Genomic DNA, 20,890 nt, shown 5'->3' with positions numbered 1-20,890 from the left:
CAGCTGCAAAGAAATTAAGGCCCTGGTAAACCAAGATTTGAATTTTACTACTGAAAGCTTAACTCCCAGATGTAAATGTGAACCAGAAATAGATCAGTGTAACAAGGTCTGAAGTTTAGCTTCCAATTTCCTACTTCTTGAAATTAGATTAAGGTCATCTGGAATTGTTAATACATTGAGCCACTTATCAAAAGAAAACATAAATCCTTCCTGGATGAAGACAAATCACACAGGGTCTAAAATTATTTTGACAATGTTTAACATAGAATCTTTGGCATCAAATGCCATAATTAGACACATAAGAAGAAAAGAAACGAAAAAGAGAAACACAATAGATAATGAAACATTTAAATAGAAAAGAAAAAGGGGCCAGCCTTGTGGCCGAGTGGTTAAGTTCGTGCACTCTGCTGCAGGCAGCCCAGTGTTTCATTGGTTCGGATCCTGGGCACGGACATGGCACTGCTCATCAAGCCATGCTGAGGCTGAGTCCCACATGCCGCAACTAGAAGGACCCACAACTAAGAAGATACAACTATGTATCTTTGGGGAGAAAAAGGAAAAAAATAAAATCTTAAAACAAATAAATAAATAGATAGAAAAGAAAAGAAAGAACGAATAACATATAAGATATAGTGAGAAGGTCTAACAAATTGAATTTTATTCCACAAAAGATGGAAGAAATTGGATGGGGCAGAAGGAATATTTGAAGAAATAATGGCTGACAATTTTCTAAAACTGGCCAAAGACATCAAGCCATAGATTTAAGAAGTCCTACAAACACCAAAGAGGGTAAGCAAATAGTAAAAATGATAAAAATCAAAGAAAAAGGAAAACTTATTTAAAGTATATAGGTTTTTCTTTTTTTCTTTTAAAGGCAAATTACCTTTAAAGGAACAAAACAAGACTGATATGTACGGATGTGTTATAAAATAATGCACTAGTGTTGGATAATCTATTAAGTATTGAAAAGATAGTCAGAAAACCTGAATTCTAATCTTGACTCTGCCTCTAAATAGTTACATGGACAGAAAACAATTTCCTCATTTATAAATGGAAGCCTGGTATTTCATCTTTTAAAAATATGTAAATGTAAGATGGGAAAGACACCATTGGAGAGTAATTTATTTTTGGGTGATGGCGAAGGGCAACTAGAATCTTCAGTTGATTCTAATAAGTGTAGAAATGAGCAGAATCAACACGAAATGTTAATATGTGTAGAAAATGTGATGTACCTGCTAAATAGACACATAAAATATTAGACTCTATTAAAAGAAATAGTTATCAAATAGAAGGACGTAGTAGTCAATTTATTTTTCTTGGTTTGGGCACATCAGCCAGATCTGAACGCTACTTGTTAATAAGGACATTGGGGGTGAATTTGTCCGAAGTAACATAAAGTGGGTTTTCAAAAACATGTCAAGTTAGGAATTAAGACATCTTGGGTTTTACCTTAGAGAAAAGTGTGTTTGGGGTGGGGATAAGTTTGGGAGGATACAATTAATACTTACAAGGATTTGACAACCTTTCAAATGAAGATGAAGGCCATAGTTTTTCTGCATTGTTTCAGAGGTCAGAATAAAATACAAACTCTAAGAAGGTAAAGAATACAGATAGCTTGGGTTCAAAGCTCCACTCCTTGAGTTACTCACTGTGTGATCTGAGGCGTATTAATCAAAGTTCTCCATAGAAATAGAAATAATATAATACTTATATATGTTATATACAGAGACAGATTTATTATAAAAAATTGGCTCATGAGATTATGGAGCCTGGCAAGTTGGATTTTAGAATAATTGAAAATTAATGTCTTTTTGTCACCTTGAATTGTACAGAGTAATGCTAAATAACTAAAGTATGATCAAATAGGGATCCTTTCAGTTATCTTTGAAGGAAGAATAAAAGCCATTTGTAATTACCGGTAGACCTTTTGCTATAAATACTTAACATTCCAAATTCTTAAAGAACAGCTAATTCACTTCGCTAAGTTAAATATTTTCCCTGAATATTTTCTCGAGTTTGCTTAGCAAAACTTTTCTTCATCACAAGTACAAAGATAACATTCATCCTGGTCAAGCGTAAGTGTAGTCATGTGTCTCTTGACCCGGATACGTTCTGAGAAGGGCATCGTTAGGCAATTTCGTCGTTGTGCGAACACCATAGAGCGTACTTGCACAGACCTAGATGGTACAGCCTACCACACACCTAGGCTATGTGATACTAATCTTATGAGACCACCATCGTACATGTGATCCATCATTAACCGAAATGGTCTTATGTGGCACATGACTGTGTTTTTGACCAGTAAAGTACGTTAATGAAGTTTAATATATGAAAGAAAAAAGTTAGTTAAATATAGGATTTTAAAGAAAGAAATTGTTTTTTTACTCAAATGATGATCTTTCCAAGTCTATCACACAGAGTGAGATTTTGCAACCGGTTTACTTCATTCAGTTATTTTCTTCTTTCATTTAAAATGCCTACTTTGATGTTAACATTTTATTGCAGTGATTGTGACATTCTAATGCTGTACTGTATGAATGCTGTCTCAGGAAATATAAATACTGAATGAATTAAATGCACAGGAAGACCTCATTCTGTCTAAATTGAGGCGTATCACAAGTTGTCAAACCTAATTTACTACCAGATTTATGTCAGAATTCTACCTGATACCTGATATCAAACACTTTCTTTAGAAATTCAAGGAAACACAACCACATTCCACTTTGAAAATATTTCCTGATTTACCACCAGTAAATGTGTAAAATTGAGCTTTAACTCCTTTGTAAAGCAAAAGTTGAAAGCTATGCACACCTACTTGCTTATAATTGCCTGCTCTCCAGAGAAAGCAGGTTGGAAAGGAATGTGAAACCTTTAATGACCAATCTGGAAACTGCAAGCTGCTTTCTTGTGTCTTTTCTGCTGTCATATTGTTTATTACATATATGTAAGAAGGCAGCGGTCAACGCCGTCCCTGAAAATTTGGGCCTCTGAAATTTAAGAGAGTCACAGTAGCTCCTATGCTGCTATGAAGTCGCGTTAATAAGAAGAGTATTGTTACAGACCTGTAAAACAATTTATTTACATCGAATCGCCTCAGGGAAACTTCAGTCAGCTTTTTCAAACTACAAAGACTACCACAGAATGCTGAGCTTCTTTGGAGCTGTCTTAACAGCTTCTGAGGAGGAAAGGAGGGGATTTTCCTCCCTTCTTCCTACACTCAGCCTAACTTTCATCATATTTATTCTGCTTCTTTTCCCCATGCTTATATATCATACTTCTGGATGAGGTTTTAGTTGAAGCAATAACAATAAGCAAAGGGAGAAGTGGGAAATCAAACCAGTGAGGAACAGGAAGCTGCCCATTGCCGCTGGAGTGCGAGGTTTGGGGAGGTAAGAGGGACTTGAGTGAAGGAAATCCATTATAGGCTTTCACATTGAACACCAGCATCCCTTAATAGCACCCACCTCTTTATTTGATTGTGCAATAAGAGACTCAAGTGCAAAGAATGGCAGCATTGAGGTCTGGGATGTAAAATAGCCATCTCACCTCCCTTCTTGAACAATACTACATTTTCCAGATATATAATTTTTATAATGTGCAAATGTTTTAAAATAATACTGATATATTCTTTAAAATCCAATAAGAATCTAAAGGTCTTTTTTTTTAAAAAAATAACAGTTTCTACTGAAAAAAAGCTCCAAAAAAACCCCTCAAAATTGTAGATAATAGATCTACAAAGACATTTTTGAGACCATGATAATGTAGCTCAAATCCCTTATTTTAAGATGAGAAAGCAAAGCATAGGCAGATTGACTTGTCTGGGTTCACAAGGTTTTCTGGCTCCCATTTCAGTGTTCTTTCCATTATGTCACCCTACCACCAAATTCTAAACTCTTAGATGCTTTTAAACATAAATTCTGAGTTCCTCATTTCAGAAAAATGGGACATAATTTCTTTCAAAAGAACTACAATATTTGAAATCTATGTGTCCTTCTGTGTGTATGTGCAAATCAGATTTTGTGTGTGTGTGTGTATGCATGCACACACATGGAAGTATGTGTTTCATTCTTGTTTGGATAAACTTTGCTTAAAATATTTTTCTGCCTGTCACTCCTGTCTGTTCTTCCAGGAGATTAGACAGATGTACTAATGGTGAGAAACTATCCTTTTAAGTTTAATTTATGAGATCAACCGCAACAATCCAAGCAGGTCATTTACATGGTCAAATTAGATGAAATCTATCTTTAGGAATAATTTCAGAAAAGTTCTGATTAAGATAGGAAACAAGAAATGGGATTCTTCTTGTATTCCTACTCTTAATAGCAGCATTTTTTATTTATGCCATATTGCTCGGAGAGTTTCAACCAGCATTGAAATCATTATATTGTATAGGAATAACTCTCGTTTAAAATAGTCATTGATTATCAGATATTCTTGATCTGACCAGGGGTAGCTTCTTATTTCCAGGGTTAGGAAGGAGTCAGTGGTTAGAGAAATGGCTATATATGTTGTCATGAGTAAATTCATACACAGCAAGAAAGAAATTTCCAATTGTCTTTCTCAAGGAGAAATGACTATTTCTGTAAATAATTGATCTCATACTTTCTAACTGGCCTCAACCAACTGTTATAACTCTAGCTTTGCTCACAGGCTACTATTGTTCTGGTACAACGAGGAAATCTAGGCATGTAATTGTTTGTAACAATACTGAAGTATGAGAGGAGACTAATAGTTTGCATTGTGTAATTGCTTAAATGATAACAACTATAAAAAAAATGACAGTTTTCCCAAAAAGTCCCTTTTAGGAAACATGAAAAGTTTGCTTCATTTTAGGAATGTGTTACTGATCAATCCTGAAATTCTATTTAAGAATTCAGAACTTTAACGTCAACATTGTTTTCAGCATAATTGTTTGATCACTAAATACATGTCAATTTTAGCGCTGTCTCTATTGGTTTGAAAGCTATAGGGATGGTAGCTTTGATCTATTGTTTTTGTCCCTGTAAACTTTGGTGTTACAAGGTTTCCATTTTGTGTTTGAAATGCACAGACTAGATTATAACATATTAAAAAAGATGGCTTTGGAAATATAACAGCAGGTTGCTGGATAAAGCTTAGCCATTAGAAAATCTATTTTTGAAAAGGAAAGAGAAGAATACTATATTACGCTATGACATAAAATCCATAATTGTATTTTACTTGTACATCTGGGACAAGTTTATAATTATATTGCTTTTTTTTTTTTTTTGGAATTTCACTGTATGAAGTTTACCGGTGCCAAAATTTAATTTGATGGTATTCTTTTAATGTTGAGAAAAATTCTTAACACTGAAAATAAAATGAGTGAAGTGTTCAAAAAGCTCCCCTGGATTCAAATATGGGAGTTTTAAATCACTCCCTAAAATATAACTGAATGTTACCATTTCTAAAATTGAAATATTTCAGCATATCCATAATATATTAAATTACAGTTGTGATTTTAGTCTATTTTAAGGCTTTTTAACATTTCTTCAGAATCAGAATTCAAATGTGTGTAGCTTTATCACACAAAACAATTTTCCAGGTAAACCTATACTCTAAACCTAAGTCTACTTTCAGCTAAGATTAGCTTAGGCTCTTGGGTCTTACAGGCTATTTATCTCAATTATAATGACAGAATGCTATTTTAAAATTCAAATAATATGGATTAGGAATTGAAAAGAAAACAGTACTTGTAAGACATGCCCTAGCATTGTTGTAGAGTTGACTTTACAATGATACGGAGGGTCACTAACAGCCCCAGGTCTGTTTCCCACAACAGCCTGCTACAATACTCAAACTTCCCACTCTTGAAAAGTTCTTGATTTTAGAGAATCAAATTGAAATTAATCTGGTGATATTTTTGATAACATATTAAAGTAAATTTGTTTATTTTGTTGGCTGGCCAAAAATAGACCATAAGTGAAAGCCCTTGCTGAGTACCTAGAGTTGGGGCCCAGAGACTGCCAGTACAAAGTAACAGGCTAGTAGGCATCTATCTGTGGGTGTCAATCAATATGGAAGATCAACAAGAAAGTAAGAAGCCGCTCCCATTCACTTCACATATTGACGTAAGTTGAACATTTTGCCTATCAGAGGGAATCAGTACAGTGCTGAATTCTTGCTGCTGCTGAGGTTTTTAGGCCTTTTGTTGCCTTGGAGCCCCCTGTTTGGTGCCCTGTTCTCGCCTGCCTCAGTCCTGCAACCTTCAACATTCTTGATTTTCAAGTGTGCTCAGGTGGATGAGGAAGGTTGCAAGCAAGGGGTTTGTGTTTTCAAGGCAATGTGTAAAGAAAAAGAAATAATAAAAGTTGACATCATTTGTAAGTGATGTGACTGTCCACAGAAAATACAAGCAACTATTTAGATAAGTTAACAACCTCAAAAAGAGAGTTCTTTTTTTAATTTATTTTTTATTGCAGTAACATTGGATTATAACATTATGTCACTTTCAGGTGTACATCATAATGCATTTCAAATTCTGTGTAGATTACATCATGTTCACCACTCAAAGACTAATTATAATCCATCACCACACATGTAGGACTAGTCACGCCTTTCACTCTACTTCCACCACCCTTCCCCTCTGGTAACCACCAATCCAATCTCTGTTGCTATGTGTTTGTTTGTCGTTGTGTTTATCTTCTACTTATGAGTGAGATCATATGATATTTAACTTTCTCCCTCTGACTTATTTCACTCAGCTCAATATCCTCAAGGTCCATCTATGCTGTCACAAATGGCAGGATTTCATCATTTCTTATGGCTGAGTAGTATTCCATTATGTATATATGCCACATCTTCTTTATCCATTCGTCCCTTGATGGGCACCTAGGTTGCTTCCAAGTCTTGGCTATTGTGTATAATGCTGCAATGAACATAGGGGTACAGGTATCTTTATGACTTTGTCTTTTCAAGTTCTATGGATAAATACCCATCAGTGGGATAGCTGGATCATATGGTAGATCTATTCTTAATTATCTGAGGATACTCCATACTGCTTGCCATAGTGGCTGCACCAGTTTGCACTCCCACCAGCAGTGTACAAGTGTTCCTTTCTCTCTACATCCTCTCCAACACTTGTTGTTTCCTGTCTTGTTAATTATACCCATTCTGACCAGAGTGAGGTGATATCTCATTGCAGTTTTTATTTGCATTTCCCTGATAGCTAATGATGTTGAACATCTTTTCATATGCCTGTCGGCCATCTGTATATCTTATTTGGAGAAATCTCTGTTCAGATCTTTTGCCCATTTTTTATTGGGTCATTGGTTTTTTTTTGTTGAGATGTATGAGTTCTTTGTATATTTTGGATATTAACTCCTTATCAGATATATGGTTTGCAAATATCTTCTCCCAGTTGTTAGGTTGTCTTTTCATTTTGTTGATGGTTTCTTTTGCTGTGCAGAAGCTTTTTAGTTTGACCTAGTCCCATTTGTTCATTTTTTCTTTTGTTTCCCATGCCTGGTTAGACATGGTACTTGAAAATATGCTACTAAAACTGATGTCAAACAATGTGTTTTCTTCTAAAAGTTTCATGGTCTTCGGTCTTACATTAAAGTCTTTAATCCATTTTGAGTTGATTTTTGTGCATGGTGTAAGAGAATGGTCTACTTTCATTCTTTTGCATGTGGCTGTCCCGTTTTACCAACACCATTTATTGAAGAGACTCTCTTTTCTCCATTGTATGCTGTTAGCTCCCTTGTCGAACATTAGCTGTCGATAAATGTGTGGGTTTATTTCTGGGTTCTCAATTCTGTTCCATTGATCTGTGTGTCTGTTTTTGTGCCAGTACCATGCTGTTTTGGTTACTATAGCTTTGTAGTACATTTTGAAATCAGGGAGTGTGATATCTCCAGCTCTGTTCTTTTTCCTCAGGATTCCTTTGGCTATTCGGGGTCTTTTCTTGTTTCATATAAGTTTTAGGATTCTTTGTTCTATTTCTGTGAAAATGTTGTTGGAATTTTGATAGGGATTGCATTGAATCTGTTCTGTAAGTTGCTTTAGGACCTATGGACATTTTAACTATGTTAATTCTTCCAATCCAACCGCATGGATTATCTTTCCATTTCTTTGTGTCTTCTTCAATTTATTTCAACAATGTTTTATAGTTTTTCGTCTACAGAAACAATTTCAACAAACGGAGTAAAATACCTAGGAATAAACTTAACCAAAGAGGTGATAAAGAGAGTTCTTATCCCTAAACACCATAAAAAAATCTATGGAAATATAATTTTTAAAAAATTACATTTGCAATTATGAGGAATATGTTACGTGGAAAGAACCCTAACAAACCACTTGCATGATCTTTGTGAACAAAATTATAACATTTTATGGAATGACATAAAAGATCACCTAAATAAATAGACACATGATGTTGATTTATAACATAGTTTGATATTCAAGTCAGTATGAAAAGATCCATAAATGCTACTTTTCTAAGAGGTTATCCCTGTGGTTAAATATAAAGTTAGATCCTTATTAATACCATATTCCAAAAATGAGCTTCAAAATTATGTAAAAAAGCAAAGGGTAGTATGTTGATAATATCAAAAAAGAGAAAGATATATTTTAAAGAGCACAAAAAGCATAAATCAAACAGGAAAAAATTGATACATTTGATTCAATTCTGTACATAGGAGAAAATCTTCTCAACAAGGTATTAGTAAACTCTATCCACCAATATATAAAAACGATGCCACAATCCAGTTTGCTTTTCCAGGATTTCAAGTTAATTTAACCTTCCAAACCAATAAAAGTAATCTACTACTTTCACAGTAAAAAGGAGAAAAAAATAAAAAATTATCTCTACTGACACCCACAAAACAGCATTTGTGAAATTTAACATTCTTCATTATAAAAACTATTAACAATCCTGGAACAGAAGACTAATGATTCTGATCACCCAATGACAACGTGTAGGGGTGTTTTTCCCCACACCACCAAGCATTTCTCAGATACCAGCTGGGTGTCCTATAATTCAATTCAATTCTGATACTATCTACTTAGAGATAGCATCAAATTCCACAGTTTAAGCACTCCGTTTCACAAGACTGCCCCCTCTTCAGATGCCAATCACAAGTCCTGGCTATTACATGTGCTTCTGACTGACTGGTTATAACTCAGAGATTCCCATGACCCCCCTCCTTAGGTTCAATTAATTTGTTAAAGTGGCTGATAGAAGTCAGGAAACCAGTTTACTCACTAGGTTACTGGTTTATTACAAAGGATATTAAAGGATACCAATCAATAGACAGATAAAGGAGATATATAAGGGGATGTCCTGAGCAAAGAGGCTTCTGTTCTCATGGAGTTTGGAGTCTGTCACAGTGGCACGTGGAAGCATGCTGGTTCCCCAACCTGGAAACTCTATGGAACCCCTCCTTTGGTGTTTTTATGGAGGCTTCATTACATAGGCGTGATTAAATAAATCAGCAGCCATTGTTGATTGATTCATCCTTCAGCACCTCTCCCCTCCCCAGAAACCAAGGGGTGGGCTTGAAAGTTACAACCTGTATTCATGGTTGGTTCCTCTAGGCCCCCATCTTTAGAGGATTTCCAAAAGTCATCTTATTAATGTAAACTCAGTTGTGGTTGAAGTGGGCCCATTATGAATAACAAAAAAAAGACCTTTTCATCTTTATGGCTCTGAAGCAACTTCAGGAACTGAGGACAAGAGATGGAATATTATAAAAAAAGATGCTCCCATTGCTCTTATAGCAGGAAATTCCAAGGGTTTGGGGAGCTGTGAGCCAAGTGTGGGGACTAAGACCAAATAAATATTTTTTATTGTGTATCTCAATATCACAGAAGAGAATTTCCTTATTCTGATGAATCATATCTACAAAATCCCAGCAATAAATAGCATACCTAAAAGTGAAAAGTTGAAAGCTTTTCCTCTGAGATAAGGAATAGAACACTATCACTACATATATTCATCACTGTACTAGAAATCTTATCCAGTGTAATAAGTCAAAGAAAAGAATTAATTATATAAAAATTGGAAAGGAAGAAATAAAGCTATCATTTTCACAGACAACATGAAAAGAATCCATAGAGAATTTAAATAAATAAATGACTTTAACATAGATGATGGATAAAAGGTCAAGATACAAAAAATGGCATTTCTATAGATTGGCAACATAAAGTTAGAAACTGAAATTCTTAAAATAATACTACTTACTATAAAAGAAAAAAAAAAACAAGTGTCTAGGAGCAGATCAAATAAAAGGTGTGGAATATCTCTAAAGAGAAAACTATAGTGAGATGATTGATGTGTTAATTAACTTGATGGGGGGAATTCTTTCACAGTGAATATTTATGTCAAATCATCATGTTGTACACTTTAAAAATGTTATAATTTTATTCAATTATATGTCAGTAAAGCTTGGAAAAAAGATAATTATAAACAGCCCCAAAATCAAAGAAGACCTAAATAAATGGAAAGATATACTATGTTCATGAATCAGAAATTTCAATGTTATAAATATGTTATTTTTTTCCAAAAGTCCCCTATAGTTTCAATAGAATCCCAATTAAAATTTAAACCAGATGATTTTTCTTAGAAACTGACAAACTAATTCTAAAATGTATAGGTAAAGCAAGAGTTAAAGAAACTAAGACAGTGTGATAATGACACATGAAACAACTAGTAAACTATGGACCATAAGAGAGGCCAAAAGCAGATTCCTATAAAAATGGACAGTTGATTTGTGATGAAGGTGATATTGAAGAGGAACAGAAAAAGAACGGTCATCTTACTAAATAGTAATGAGTCAACTGGATATTTGTATGAAAGAAAATGGAATAAAACTTTACCTCTCCCTCACACCATATGAAAAATTTCATATGTAAATATAAAAGGTAAAAAGAAAAAACCTTCTAGAATAGAATGAAGAATAGCATCTTCATGATCATGTGATAGGCAAAGATTTCTTTAAACTGGATGCTAAATTTATTATCTATAAAGAATTATATTGATGAATTGAATTATATTAAAATTAAGAGCCCTTATTCAAACGACACCATTACGAAAGTAAAACCATAAAACATTATATGGGAGATTTGCAGTAAACGTAATTGGAAAGGAACTTGCATAGGCAATATATAAAGAAATCCAATAGATCTGTAAGAAAAAAAGACAGAAAAATGAGCAAGGGAGTAGAACAGAGAGTTCACAAAAGATGATAGATACACAAATAGCAAATATACATATGAAAGGTGCTCAAAGTCTTTAATCAGGTAAATGTACATTTAAACCACAAGGGCAACCACTACACTCACTAAGATTGAGAAAACTAAACAAATTAACAATAATATCTATTGGCAAAGATGTGAAACAATGGAAACTTTTTCAGACTTCTAGCAAGTATATAAGTTAGTACAGCCACTTGGTAAAAATTGGCAAAGTCTAGCAAATTTGAAGATATTTATACCCTAAAACTAGCATGACCATATGTCTCAATTATCTCAAATAGTCTGTTTATACTTGTTGCCCCAGAATAGTTATAGGTAGTACCTCATTTCATTCTCAAATGGATCACTTATGTCATAATACATCAAATTGCATACTTTAAATATGAGCAATGTTGTACATCTTTCATAGTTCGGGTGACAAATTATGTGGTCATCCAATCTATGACTCCAAAAATGTCACTCCTAGGTCTATACCCAACAAAATTTTATGCACATGTGGAAAGACATGTACAGTAAATTTCACGATGGTTTATTTGTAATAACCACATGTTGTACTATAACATTAAAATTAGTAAACTCTTTGCTCAATAGCATTCTTAAATCTCACATAGTGAAATAAACTAGACGCCAAAGAATGCACACTGTGTAACTTCTTTCTTATAAAATTAAAATATAGGCAAACCTAGTTTATGGTCTCAGAATCAGAAAAGTGAGGGATATCCTGGGAGAGAGGAAGGAGTTAGTAATTGGGAGGAGGTACTCAAGATGCTTCTGGACACTGGCGATATCTCCTTCTTGATCTAAGTGGTGTGTTCACTTTATAATCATTTTTCAGACTATTTTGCTAATGTTCTTTTCTATATCCATGTTATACTTCATTAAAAAGATTTTTAGAAACAAAATAGTTATAGTTATATAAGGTTCTATAAGGTTTATTATTAAAAATATGATTCTGCCTCATTCCTCATTTCCTGTTCTTCTGAGTCAACATCTTTTGACTTTTTAAAGTGATTCTTTTGATATTTACTCCTTATCAAGAATGTGCTATTTTTGGCCATTCTTGGATTTTCAGTCCTCAAGATTTTCTATTGCCTTTCCTTTATAGAAAATAATAATTTACACTTTTTAAAAAAATCACCTTGTCTCCTTCTCAAATCCCTCCTGTAAACAAGCTATCTGTTTTCCCGTAACTCCAATTTTGTTAATTCTATTTTGCTTAAATCAATTTTCATTGTTCATATTACTCTTTTTTGAAATACTATTCATAGTATTTCAATTTTTTTTTTTAAAGATTTTATTTTTTCCTTTTTCTCCCCAAAGCCCCCGGGTACATAGTTGTGTATTCTTTGTTGTGGGTTCTTCTAGTTGTGGCATGTGGGACGCTGCCTCAGCGTGGTCTGATGAGCAGTGCCATGTCCCCAACCAGGATTCGAACTAACGAAACACTGGGCCGCCTGCAGCGGAGCGCGCGAACTCAACCACTCGGCCACGGGGCCAGCCCCCATAGTATTTCAATTTTTAAAGTCCCCTTTTTCCTTGAAGTTAAAAATTGTCTTGTATTCTCATTTGCTTAGGTTTTAATAATTATTCCTAATCCATCTTCAATTTCTCACTCAGCTGCATAAATATCTTCTCAGTATGTTTAAACACACAGCAATCTATCAATTTTGAGAAATAGAATATTGTTAGCTCCCTAGGACCCTCACTTGCCCCTTTGATTCCAACGGTCCTCTTATCCACTTAAAATTAATTTCTATACTGAGTTTTTTAATACTCATTTCTTTATTTTTCATTATTATTTTATCGCTAGTGTTTGGAGCTCTAAAGAATAAAATGCAATTTTTCCCGGTTTTGAAATTTATACACATGAAATCATACTGCATGTATTATTTTGCACCTTTCTTTTTTTCATTCAATAATATGCATAGGAAGTTTACCGTTGTTATCGCTATACTTTTATTTTTGCTGGTGTTTTGAGTGAATTGGAGATGCATCACAGGCCCAGAGTACTAGAACCTCAGAGAGCAGGGCCCAACAGAGAGCCCCATTTAGGGTGATGCCTAGTGGAGCCCTGGGAGTAGGGCTGACTCATACCCCAGAATGTTAGAGACACTGGCACAGGATCCCAGCCCTGGGAACCCTAGGGCAGGTGTGTGACTCGGGCACAGAGCTGCCATGGAGGTGGGCCACCAGAGAGAACCATCATGGGGGCAGAGACCAGGCACATAGCTATCTTTGGGGAAGGGCCACCAGGATCCTTGGGGACAGAAGCTCTGTAAAGCAAGACCCCCACCCTAGTAGATCCAAAAGGCAGGAACACTACCCTAGTGGGTCGAGAAGGGTGGATCTCACCCCAGTGGGCCTGGAGGGCAGAGCATTGAGTCATAAAAGATTCTTAAGCCTTAAGGTTTTGGACTTGCTCTTATCCTATCACTCCTTTCTTGTTTCCTATTTCTCCCTTTTGGAATGGGAGTATCTATCTTATGCCTGTCCTACCATTGTATTTGGAAGCACACAGTGTTTGATTTCACAGGTTCACTGTTAGAGAGGAATTTGGTGTTGTCAGTGTTCTGGAATTTGATCATTCTAATAGGTGTGTAGTGGCATCTCATTGTTGTTTTAATTGGCATTTTCCTGATGATATATCAAGTGGAGCATCTTTTTGTATGTTTATTTGCCATCTGTACATCTACTTTGGCGAGGTTTCTGTTAATACCTTGGCTCACTTTTTAATCAGGTTGTTTGTTTTCTTACTGAGGAGTTTTAAGAGTTCCTTGTATGTTTTGCATAACAGTCCTTTATCAGCTATGTCTTTTGCAAATATTTTCTCCCAGTCTGTGGCTTGTCCTTTTATTCTCTTGAACGCCACATTTTTGCAGAATCCTTTGGGGATTTGGTGATATGAATTGAAATGATTCTCACATTTCCTTACTGGCAACTTCAGATGTAGTTCTTTGGGGTTTCTAAGTCAGTTACAAGTATTCCATGTGTTTTGCAGCTTCCAAAATTTTGTTTCTTCTCCCATTATTTTTATATTGTGGATTTATGCATTTAAAAAATAAATCTAATGTCATTTTAGCTCAGTTCCAGAGAAATTGAGCTAAATGAACTTGGCCGATCTACTTTTTGTAGTCAAATCTCAACACCATTTCCATATATATAGATCTATGTATCTATCTATCTATATATCTATCTAATGTTAAAAGTAACCTAGTGTCATACAGAATTGATACTGGCTCAATACAAGTTGACATAGGGGAAGCCATATTGTAGAAAAGAAACCATATTATAAGTTTGAATGACCTCCAATTAACTAACCCAGACATGCTCTGTAAATTTTATGGCCCCTCCCAGCTGCTATAAGTTGATGATAACTTTGTTCTTTTAAGTTCCTTAGGAATGTCATGAACTCCGGGAAGAGAGTCTATGCTGATAGCCATCATCAATGCCAACTGAAAGATGAGGGTATAGGGCATTGCTCTGGGGTCTCTGATGAAAATCCAGTAAAACAAAGGACTATCAGGAAATAAGACCTGATGTCTGCCCCCACCCAGAGATCGTATGCCTCCCTCACCTGCAGGCCAGCCACCTATGTAATTGGCCTGTAGTCTTTACTCTGTAAGATGGTTCTTTTTGACATTAGTTGGCCATCTTCCCTCTTGCTAGCAAGCTGTAATAAAGTCCTTCTTATTCTACCACTTTGCCTCTTGACTATTGGCATGTCTTGTGGCACACAGACAACCCTCTCATCTTGGGCAGTAAGAGCATTTTGAAGGATTTTCATTTTTAAAAGCCTACCAATTCTTTTTCATGTGAAATTAAAGTAGCACTGTTTTAAATTGATAATACTATCAACTATAGTGAATTAGTGTAGAAACCAAAGTTCTGTAAAAGATAAATAAAAACAAATTTTAGCATAGTTGACTACTGCTAAGAAATACTGAAGGTGAGCAAATTTTGCCATCCCAAAGTATGTCTCTTTGGCATGAGGATTATTTTGAACAAAAGGCAATCAAAATCCAGCAAATTCAGGAAAATCTCTTTACCTCTCTCTCAACTGACTAAATTTAGATTGGAAAAGTGGCCTATACCAGGAAGATAGCTATTATCAGAGATAATTTCTTAACTAAGAAATTTATCTGCATAACAGGGTGATCTTTGTTTTCCCAACATCTCCTTTCACCTTCCTGTGAATGGTTTTCCTCCCCTTTATCTCCTCAGAGCCCTACCCTTTCCTTAGCTCAGGATGCTATATAAACTTCAGTTATATGATTGCCTTTGGAGTCTTCATATCTTTATGAGGCTTTTGTATGTATGTTGATTAAATTTGTTTATCTCCTGTTAATCTAGCTTATATCAATTGAGTTACTAGACCAGTCAAAATACCTAGAGAAAGAAAATTTTTCTGCCCCTATGGTTGATGACCATGAAGTGACCTTCACTGGCTGCACACTCCTCACTCCAGGGCTGCTGCACCTAAGAGATCCTTGGATCTCTGACAAAAGCTGGCAGAAGGTAAAAATTCTTACCACATCAGTATCCAAGATCTCTGCTTGCAAGGTCTGATGGAAATGAGAGTTGTAAGAGTACTTTTCTTTATGTAATTTTAGATAAGCAGGAAAAAAATATTTGTGATAGTTTCTTGGGTATAGTGTCTCTGGTAAAGATTTGTATGAGTACTCTTGTTTTCAGTTTTTCTTTGTCTCTGTCTTTTGTGTCATTTGTAATAAGAGTGAAAACCATAGGGCATAACACAGGCATAGGTCCTAAAAGCCTGTTGTTTGAACCAGCCTCACAGACTGGTGAGTTCATGACTCTCACCAGACCAGTATCTGTTTAGACAAATTTTGCCATGAGTTAATGTGCATATGAGATAAAGGTTATTGCTAATAGGAATCTCAGAAACAGCTGCAAAATTAGTGGGTGTGGGTAAAAGCTGTTAGAGTGCTTGCCACCATAGGGGAGGAAGACATTTCCTTTACCAGCTCTGTGTCCTTCTGGCCAGAAAACAAATTAAATTCACATGAGACAGAATAACAGGAGAAAATTAAACAAAGCTTTATAACATGTATACATGGGAGAGGCTCAGGCAAACTGAGCAACTCACCAAAATGGTGGAAGTTCTCATCTTAAATACCACCTTCAGCTAAAGACAAAGGAGGATGTTAGGGGTGGGAGAAGTCAGTTATGGGAGGTTACCAGACAAGTACAGTAAACAAGAGTAAGGTTAGTATGCAGACTTGAGTCCTTGCCTTCCACATTAAGAGTTTCTAGAGATAATGTCATCTCCCCTTCTTCCTGGTACAGAGAGGGAGACAGCATTACAGATGGAGATTTCCTTTACAAATGTAAATATCTCTTAACAAAGGGTAAGTAAATTATACCATTCAGAGTTTCTTTCTTGTCTGCAGTAACCAGCCCAAAATAATCCTCATGCCAAAGAGACATATCTTGGGGTGGCCAATTTCAGTCACCACCTAACTCAAATACCCTGATGTTAGGATAAGTTGGTATAAGTTGGTCATGGAATGGGCTTAACTGACACTAAGGTCGCTGTCAACCTCAAGCAATGAGGTACGCTGTAAAACACCACACAATCCCCAACTCAGTGGTATATCCCTCTTAGGTATTAATTTGGCTCCAAGAAACCCAAGCCTTAGCTAAAGTCATTAATATGCACATTAAAAAATGATGAAGGGGCCATCTCTGTGATGTAATGGTTAAGTTTGGCATACTCTGCTTCAGTGACCAGATTTTCAGGTTCAGATCCCAGAAGTGGACCTACGCCACTTGTCAGCCATGCTGTGGCAGTGACCCACATATGAAGTGGAGGAAGATTGGCACAGATGTTAGCTCAGGGCTAATCTTCCTCAAGCAAATAAAAAGAAGGATGGGCAATAGTTTTTAACTCAGAGCTAAGCTTCCTCAGGAAAATAAAAAGAAAAAATCAATGAGATTTTCCTCTCATCTTGTTTTATATCTAGAGAGCTTAGTTTTATGATAATTGAGAATATTCTTTGTGGTCTTTGCCACCTAGAAGATGTGTGTACCAGTGTGCATTTGGTGGCCAATCAAATAGACTGAGATTCTGAGCAGTTGTAGCCAGTTAGTCAGAAGCACATGTAACAACCAGGCTTGTGACTGGTATTTCTTTGTGCAATTGTACCAGCTGTCAGATGAGTTTGTCATAAGGGGTCTCAATCTATAAAGAGTTTTTGTCATCTCAGTCTACATTGTCTCAATCTGGATCTTGTAAGGACTGGAGTCTCATTTAGGATGCCTCTTGCATCCATGATTAAGCCATAAAAAAGCTTATTGATTTGAGTTTCTATTGAGATTAGTATAAGATCCTCCTCATCAATGGCCAGGAGACGGATTCTTTGAACTGGCTATGTTTAAAGGAAAAAAAAATTAGAGGGCTCTCATCCTAAACAATTGTCTTACTTGTACCTATGGAAAGATCAAGTTGAAAAATGAATATAAAGGAGTATAATGGCTCGCATTAGGATAAGATGCTTAGTAAGCATCTTAATGAGATGGAAGAACAGAAACTAGACTTTGAACAAAGTCCAAATCTAACATAAATTCCCTTTCTCCCCACTCTTACACTGCTCTTTATTTCAAACTCCCTCTCCCTGACCCTCCAGAAGATCTTTGGAATCTGCCTAAACCCCACCTCTCAAAAGCCAACTCCATTGCCTCAGAAAAGTCCTTCATATCCCAAAACATTGCCAACTTCCACAGAAAAATCTATTAAATACTCGGCTGACTATTTTGATTTCCCTTTCTTTACAATATTTACAGAGTACTCTGGCCTACTCTCCAGGCCCAGGGTATACAGGCTACTCAAGTAAATACTAAAACTCAGGAATTTGAACTTAAGAGAAGCACCCAAGAAATGCGGCAAGGCTCAATTTGCTGTCACTTATAACTCTTCCTATTTCCCAGGGCTCTGTAATCAGGCTCTGTCAACTTCAGGCCTTCCTATACAATCTCTTTTGTGGATGTATCCTGGACTCCCACTGCAAAAAGTTTTATCTTCTGGACAGCAGCAGACCTTCTAAATTATAAAGCCCTTTTACCTCCACTTTCAGAAGATCCTACCAAATTTAGAGAGGAGTTGAAAAGATTCATGGCCATTCATAGCCCCATTCACAGGGACCTAGATGGACTGTTAAAGGGTATTCTTTTCACCCTTGATTATACTTTAGTTATCAGACAATCCAGACAGCCCCATAGGAAAACCCCCTCACAGAGAAAACAAATGGCCAGAATTTCTCCTGGGACCTCCTACAAATGAGCAAGAAATGGCTCAGCTGGAAGCTGATATTCACAGGCTGATGGGAGCAATAGTAGAAGCTTTCCCTGTAAGGTAAAATGGTCTAAGGTTGAACTATGCACTCAGAAAGAAGGAAAGTATTTAAAAGCCTTTGTTGAATGTTTTGTACAGACTTTACAGAGGTATAATGCAATAAACTTTGAAGCTCCAGAATACAGAAATCATTTAATTTCCACATTAGTGGGAAATTTTCTTCCTGATATAAAAAGACAAATTCAAACTAATGTGATTGAATGGGCTGTTGAATTTCTAAGTATTACAATGAAAGCAGCTACCCAATTTGAAGATACCTTGAAGGAATGCCGAAGAAAAAAGAAGTTAAAAATCAACAATTCTTTATTTGCAACCTGAATCTTTAGAGAAACAAAAGCACAACTCAGAGCAACTCAAAATTCACCCAGACCCTTTCCTATTTGCCTTCAGACATTTGCAGATACTTTTTAAAATAAGGACTTTGGAAACAGAATTGTCCTACACTTAAGAAAACGATAAAATATTTAACTAGTAATTACCTTATATATCTGAAAATAGGCATATATGTCCCCAAAACTTAACTTGGAGAAAACTTGGATACTTTCTCTTTAACTTTGTGATGTAGATTTTATTCCCATATTTTCTAGTATCCAAGAGCCATCCTTTAAAATGCAAACTTTAGGGTGAAGTTTCTGATGAGAAAGAAATAAAAGGGACTATTTCGAAACAGGGCAAATGAAAATCTTAAATGTCCCCTCCACAAATATTAGTAAAAAGCTTTAGCCATCATCGCAGGTGAGTTTATTCAACTGCCAAACTAAAATTTGGATCCAAATCTTCTTTTATAAACTAGTGAATTTTGTGTCTGACTCATGGCTAAATTTTACAACAATAGCGATAAAGTTTCTGTCTCTCTATGTATGTTTATACATGTCCACATATGTATGTTGTAGGTGTGTGATATTTTTGTACTTCTGGATAGTATTTCCAGAACTAATTTGTAAAAGAGCTCTATCAGTTTGATTGAAAGTCAAACACTTGTAAGGATTGAGCATTACAAAACTCTCAGAAACATAGAAACTAACCCAAATGTTTTTCAAGTTCATGGAATCCAGGGTAATCTTTGGTAAATAAAAGCTAGTTGAGTTTTGTTAATTTAATTAAAGAGGCATTCTTTCAGAGTCATTAGCATTAAGAATAATGCAGAGAATCAATTTTTATTCTACATAGATTTATCAGTCAAATTCATATTATCTCTGTTACAAAATCTGTCAAAAGAAAAATAGCTTGGGGTGATGTTGCCTTTGTCTAATGTCTCACAAAATTTTTGTGAGTAAACATAATTGTTAGGAGCAGATGATTTAGATGGATGTAAGTGGGATAAGAGTTTTTAAGTGAACTTTTTGATGATAATATCTTTTATGGTATGTGTACTCACAACCAGTTTCCCAAATTTTTTTGGTAACTTGAAACCTTAAAACTTAAAATTAAGTGATGGAAAATTTATTGAATGTCTGGATCATTTCCAAAATAAGATAATATACTGAAACATTAATTACTGGACATAAGTTTATCTAATTTTGACTTCCTAATACAGAGGAACTAAGAATAAATTTTGGTCTGTAAGTAAATGTGTTTTGTGCTTTATTGAAAGATTGTACTATGAAGAAGCATATGTTTTTATAAATTAGGAAATGCATTTATAAATTTGCCAATCTAAAGAATACTGGTGTAGCAGTTATTTATGCAATTGCTTACTTCCTAGTTTCCACTAGAAATTAAAGTTTCCAAGGATTAAAACATCTAATTAATATATGTGATTAAATCACTAGAAATAATAAGAGCAACAACTCTATGCAAGGAAAGCAGGATGTGTTTTGGGACAAGAAAATTTATGATATATGAGGATGCATTTTTGTTAAGGAAAAAGAAAGTAAATTTTTCCTAAATTAAAACTGCGTATTTCAAAATGGGAAAGGAGAGAATAAAAGACAAATTAAATTAAAAGTTGAGAAGAACAGAGAGAGAAAGGTGGGGGAGAGAGAGAGACAGAGAAAGAGAGAGAGAGAGAGAGAATCTTACCTTGTGTGGTCAAGTTGGCTAAAATTGAATGAATTCATTATAAGGGTCAAAAAATGAAGCTTTAAAATCATTAGTGTATTTATTTAAAACTGAAACTTGATTTTATTTCATCTGCCAAAAAGACCAGTCTTTCTTCTACTATTGGTCTGCTCTTGGTAAGAAGATATTGTGAAATGATTTTCTTTGCCTTTTAAGTAATCTGCCTAGAAAGCAAAAATCAGTGTTTTATCAAAATAATTTCCTATGTTTCATGTTATCTTTATTATCAGGTTTTTGATTACT

Source organism: Equus caballus, chromosome X (genome assembly GCF_041296265.1).
Source record: "Equus caballus isolate H_3958 breed thoroughbred chromosome X, TB-T2T, whole genome shotgun sequence".
Taxonomy (NCBI): Eukaryota; Metazoa; Chordata; class Mammalia; order Perissodactyla; family Equidae; genus Equus; species Equus caballus.
Note: the sequence above shows the minus strand (reverse complement) of the source record.